Genomic DNA, 5,717 nt, shown 5'->3' with positions numbered 1-5,717 from the left:
CATTTCACAAATCCACTATTTTTAAATTTCAATATTCATGATTGTTTTTCAAATTATGACTTTTTCAAATTCATGAACTTTTTAAAAAATATTTTTTTTGTGAATTCATGAACATTACTTAAAAAATCAAATTAATGTATTATTTTTGCTTCCTGATTTTTTTCAAACTCATGAACTTTAAAAAATTCACAAACATTTTTCTAAAAGTCAATAGCAAACTAGGCAACGAACCAGTGAGCCAACCTAATACAGCCGAGAGGGTGACGAGCCAGCCAACACAATCCATGAATCGCTAGGGAGGCACCACAATTGATATGTATCGGTTGTTGTGGGCGTTAGGGGTTTGATCGACCACTAGCTTAGGTAGATATGTCGACCCATTAGGAATCGAAGCGAAGCGAATGAGCAAAAACCACTACGACTGGTCTTAGAAAGTTTCTCTGGCCGATTATGCCTGATCCTTTTTTTCTGTAGTGATTTTTCTGTTTTTTGTTTCTTTCCATTTTCCTTTAAATATGTGTTCTTTACTAATGTTTTTTAATTCACAAATTTCAAAAAATCTTAAAAAAATGTTAGAAATGACGTCTTCTTTTTGCTTTTTTTCAATGAATTTTCTCATTCTCAAATTTTTTTGGAGTTACAAAAATTGTTCACAATAAAAAAATGTTCAGAATTTCGAGATGTTTTCAAGGTTTATCAAATTTGAGAACTATTTTTGAATTGATGAATATTTTTAAAATTCAAAACATGTTTTGAATTTGTGAAAAATATTCCGAGTACATGAACATGTTTCGAAATCCACAAGCATTAATACAAATCTGTCAACAATTTTTGAATTTGCAATATTTTACAATCCATCAGAAGTTTTGAAATCCACAAAAGGAATTTAAATACGTGAACATCTTTTAATTCATGTATTTTTCTTAATTTGTGAACATTTTTCTCAATCCATGAATATTTTCGGAATTCATGAGATTTTTTGAAGTTCACGAGCATTTTTTCAAAAAGGTAAAAACATTCAAGTCTACAATTATTTTTGTTTCACATATTTTTAAAAATTTGCGAGAATTGTGTGTAATTTCTTGTGAAAACAAAACAGAAGGAAAAAACCCACAAGTTGAAGCTAGGCTACGCTATGGGAGTTAGTGATGTGAGCCATGCCGTAATGGGCCGGTGGTCAGGGCCTGATGAGAGCCGACACGCGCTGCTCCTCCTCGTCTCTTGGTACCATCCCTTGTTTCCCCGGTCGCCACACCATTTTCATCCTCCGCCCTCCCGTCTCCGCCATAGCGCTACCTCGTCAGGTCTCTCTCCCTCTCTAGAACCTCTTGCTAGATCACTCTCCTTCTCGTAGATGCAGCCGAGAGCGCGCGAGGCGGGACCCGCTTGCTTCTGGATCGGCGGCTGGAGGGGTGGACTAGCTTTGGACCTCCAGTGAATTCGGTATTGGTGGCGGCGTGGTTTCAGCTTTAGTTTAAGAGTCCTTCCATATGAACCAGATTCGTTCATTTGGGCATTGCGGTCGCCTGACTGAGGTGTACTGAAGCTGAAGAGGACCTTCACCTACGGCACTGGCGAGACATGGCTGCAGCGGTGAAGGAGTTGGACTGAAGAAGATGGAGCTTATGAAGGAGGTAGGGCTACATGTTTCTCTACCTCGATGCAGTCCTTCTTCTTTCGATTTGTTTCACGATAGTAAAAGTTAATCTACATACGTTATGGCATTGTTTTGGAACTCGGACTGTCTCCAGGTGAAAACCCAAGACCTTCGATCAGGCGACGACAACGCTTGTCCTCTGTTTCTTTCTTGGAGGCGTCGCTTTTGGAGAATATCGTTTGTAGACTGTAGTACTGGTGTTGTCTTCGGTGGTGGTTAGAGTGCTACTGTTGCGAGTGGTTCAACATTGTGACGTGGTCTTTGTTTTTTTCTTGTTTTTTTATTTCTTGGCTGTGTGATCCCTGATGTCTTTAGACATCTTGTGGTGCACTGGCTAGGTGTATTTGGTATCATCGCAATATTAGTATACTCCTTTATCAAAAAATGAGCTCATGAAGTGGTGATTGGCGAGCCCAACAACCTGCCTCCATCCAGGGTAAGTGTCCCTCCACCCGGACCCGGGTGAAAAAACTTTTTTTACTGTAAATTTCTACATGTGAAGGTCAATTGGGCTGTCTTAATGTGATGGCTTGATAGTAACAACTGACCACTTACCACCTGTCTGACTTACGCAGGTTGCGTACTAGAAGACCTGCAACATCTTCTTCCGCAAGGACATCAAATCCGTAGTGGCATCCCAACAGAGTATGATGCTTATTGCTTTTGTTGTTGTTCTTGGAGGAGGTGGTGGTGTTGTTGTTTTCTTAGTTCTATGTGGTGCTTCATGGTGGTAACATGACATGATTCCACCCTCTATAATTCTTATTCAGAGCAACTTGATATCGCCAAGGCGAAGCTTGAGAAGCTGGATCAAGCATGAAGGTTCATTGTGGCAGAAATTAGCAGCTTTTGAGGTTGCACTTATACTGCTGATGTTGCTACTCCATTCATCGACCTCCATGAATTCTCTCCAATCCAAGTGTCTTAGGATTGGCAGACAACGGTATGCAACTTATATAGCTTTATGTATAATAATGGTGGTGCCATTACAAGCTGGTTGCTAGTTACGATTGAGTGTGAGATAGATCATTTGTTTCTAAATATGTAGAGTAGATAGGGGACTGCAGTCAAAATAGACTCATTATGAAGGTGATAGGATGATTTGATTGAACTAAGTAGACCTGCTGCTTGCTTGAGTCTTTCTGAACCGACTATCCAGTGATAGCTAACAGGGTTATCCAGGGCATGTGTTGGTGAAGAGTCTATGCATCTATTTGTGTCCTGGTATGGCTAATGGTTTCCTTAATTGGCTACGTGTCACTAGTAAAAAAGGGGGCAACGGTCCAGGCCGGGCCAGCCCATTAGTCCCGGTTCAATCCAGAACCGGGACCAATGGGGGCATTGGACCCGGTTCGTGAGCCCTGGGGGCCGGCCGGGCCACGTGGGCCATTGGTCCCGGTTCGTCTGGACCTTTTGGTCCCGGTTGGAGGGACGAACCGGGACCAATGGTCCTTGCTCCTGGCCCACCACTATTGGTCCTGGTTCCGGTTCATGCCACCAACCGGGACTAAAGGGTTGGTCCTTGTTGCGGCCAGAGTTTAGTCCCACCTCGCCAACCGAAGGGGGCTCAGACCGGTTTGTAAGCCCCTCCCTCTCTGCCTTGTTGAGCTCCTCTCAAAATGAAAATAGATGCCCTTATACAGGAAATTTAACCTAAATTCATACTGAATTTCTTTGAAGTTAGTAGAAATTTATTATGAATTTAGGTTGAATTTTCTCTATAAGCGCATCTATGCTCATTTCTGAGTAGTTTTTTATATAGTTTTTTTCTTTTCTGCTATATTTATTTTTTTCTTTTTATTTCTGAGTTGTAATAAGTCATTCAAAATAAGCATCTATGCTCATTTTTTAGTAAAGTTAATCACAACTATTTTTTCTTCTATTTATTTCTGAATTGTAATAAGTCATTAAAAATAAGCATCTATGCTCATTTTTTTAGTAAAGTTAATCACAACTATTTTTCTTCTATTTATTTCTGAGTAGTTTTTATATAGTTTTTTTTCTTTTCTGCTATATTTATTTTTTTCTTTTTATTTCTGAGTTGTAATAAGTCATTAAAAATAAGCATCTATGCTCATTTTTTAGTAAAGTTAATCACAACTACTTTTTCTTCTATTTATTTCTGAGTAGTTTTTTATATAGTTTTTTTTCTTTTCTGCTATATTTATTTTTTTTCTTTTTATTTCTGAGTTGTAATAAGTCATTAAAATAAGCATCTATGCTCATTTTTTAGTAAAGTTAATCACAAATATTTTTTCTTCTATTTATTTCTAAGTTGTTTTTATATAGTTTTTTTTCTTTTCTGCTACATTTATTCTTTTCTTTTTATTTCCGAGTTGTAATAAGTCATTAAAAATAAGCATCTATGCTTTTTTTTAGTAAAGTTAATCAAAACTATTTTTTTTTCTTCTATTTATTTCTGAGTGGTTTTTTATATACTTTTTTTCTTTTCTGCTACATTTATTCTTTTCTTTTTATTTCTGAGTTGTAATAAGTCATTAAAAATAAACATCTATGCTCATTTTTTAGTAAAGTTAATCAAAACTATTTTTTCTTCTATTTATTTCCGAGTGGTTTTTTATATAGTTTTTTTTCTTTTCTGCTACATTTATTTTTTTCTTTTTATTTCTGAGTTGTAATAAGTCACTAAAAATAAAAAAGAGGCGCAATGCTCGTTAATTTGCTTCAAACCTTTCGGAATAGTGTCAACTGCACTGCACATAGCTCTGTGCAGTCTACCGTATTCCTCAAGGCTTGAAGCTAACCAACGTGCAGGTGAGCATTGACCCTCTTCTTCATCGTCTCTGCACTCAGGGCTTATAAATAGCTGCGAGTGCCTCTCGCTTGGCGAGGTGGGACTAAAAAAACAGCTGTAGAAAGAATCAACTAAAAAACAGCTGCAGAAAATAAAAAAGTAATTAGACGGGTCCATTGGTACGGGTTGGTTTCACGAACCGGGACCAAAGCCTTTGCTATATATACAACACTTAGCGCTCCCGACTTCGATCTCCTCCTCCACTCCCGTCGCCGCGTCCCCTGCCGCCACCTCGCCGTCGCCGCCCCGCCCCGACGCCGTCGCCGCCCCGCGCCGCCCCGCCCCGCGCGCCGTCGCCGCCCGCCCTGCCGCCCCGATCGACGTCACCGCCCCGGCCCGCGCCGCCTCGACGTCGTCGCCGCCCCGCTCCGCACCTCGCCGTCGCCTTCGCCGTCGCCGTCGCCGACCGTGAGCAACTTTTTTTATTTTTGTTAGATTTTTTTAGATTTTTTTTGTAGTTCATAGATTTTTTTTGTTAGATTAGATGTGTAGTAATTTAGATATGTAGTTCATAGATTGTTTTTGTTAGATTAGATTTTTTTGTTAGATTAGATGTGTAGTAATTAATTTGTTCATATTATGTTAGATTTTTTTTCTGTTAATAGATTTTTTGGTGATATTATTATTGAATATGCATGTTTGGTGATATTATTGTTAATAGATTTTTTTGGTGATATTTAGATTGTGTAATTAATTTTGTTCATAGAATTTTAATGATTTTTTGTTCATAGTATTTAGCAAAAGGAAAAAAATTAGAAGTAGTTTATATATAGTTGAACTAGCTAGTTGATTTAATAAACTAATTTATTTTACTATATATAGAAGTAGTTTGTTTTTAGTAAGTACTACTTTATTTATTTATAGTAAGTGCTTAGTAGTTGAACTAGATAGTTGATTTAATTAATAAAACTACTTTATTTAACTATATATAGAAGTAGTTCCGGCATCGACGTCGGCGATGCCTATCCCGCATCCTCGTCGTCGTCGACTCGGCGGTGGAGGCCTGCTTGATCAGGGCCATGTTCGGGACTGGGCTCCGCCGGGCTGGTATTGGGAGGTGCTACCTTCCGGGGGACGTAGGTTGGTGAGGAGGCAGCCCGTTGTTGACCCGATCCTTGTTTGGTGGCGGTCGCGTGGGCCAGTGACGGTGGTGAGGCTTCCGGACACCGCAGAGGTGGTACGTCACCGTGTCAGCGAGGAGGACGAGCACGTCCGTCGCTACATGGTTGCATTGGAGGGCAGGTT

The sequence above is a fragment of the Triticum urartu genome, chromosome 5 (assembly GCF_003073215.2).
Source record: "Triticum urartu cultivar G1812 chromosome 5, Tu2.1, whole genome shotgun sequence".
Taxonomy (NCBI): domain Eukaryota; kingdom Viridiplantae; phylum Streptophyta; class Magnoliopsida; order Poales; family Poaceae; genus Triticum; species Triticum urartu.
Note: the sequence above shows the minus strand (reverse complement) of the source record.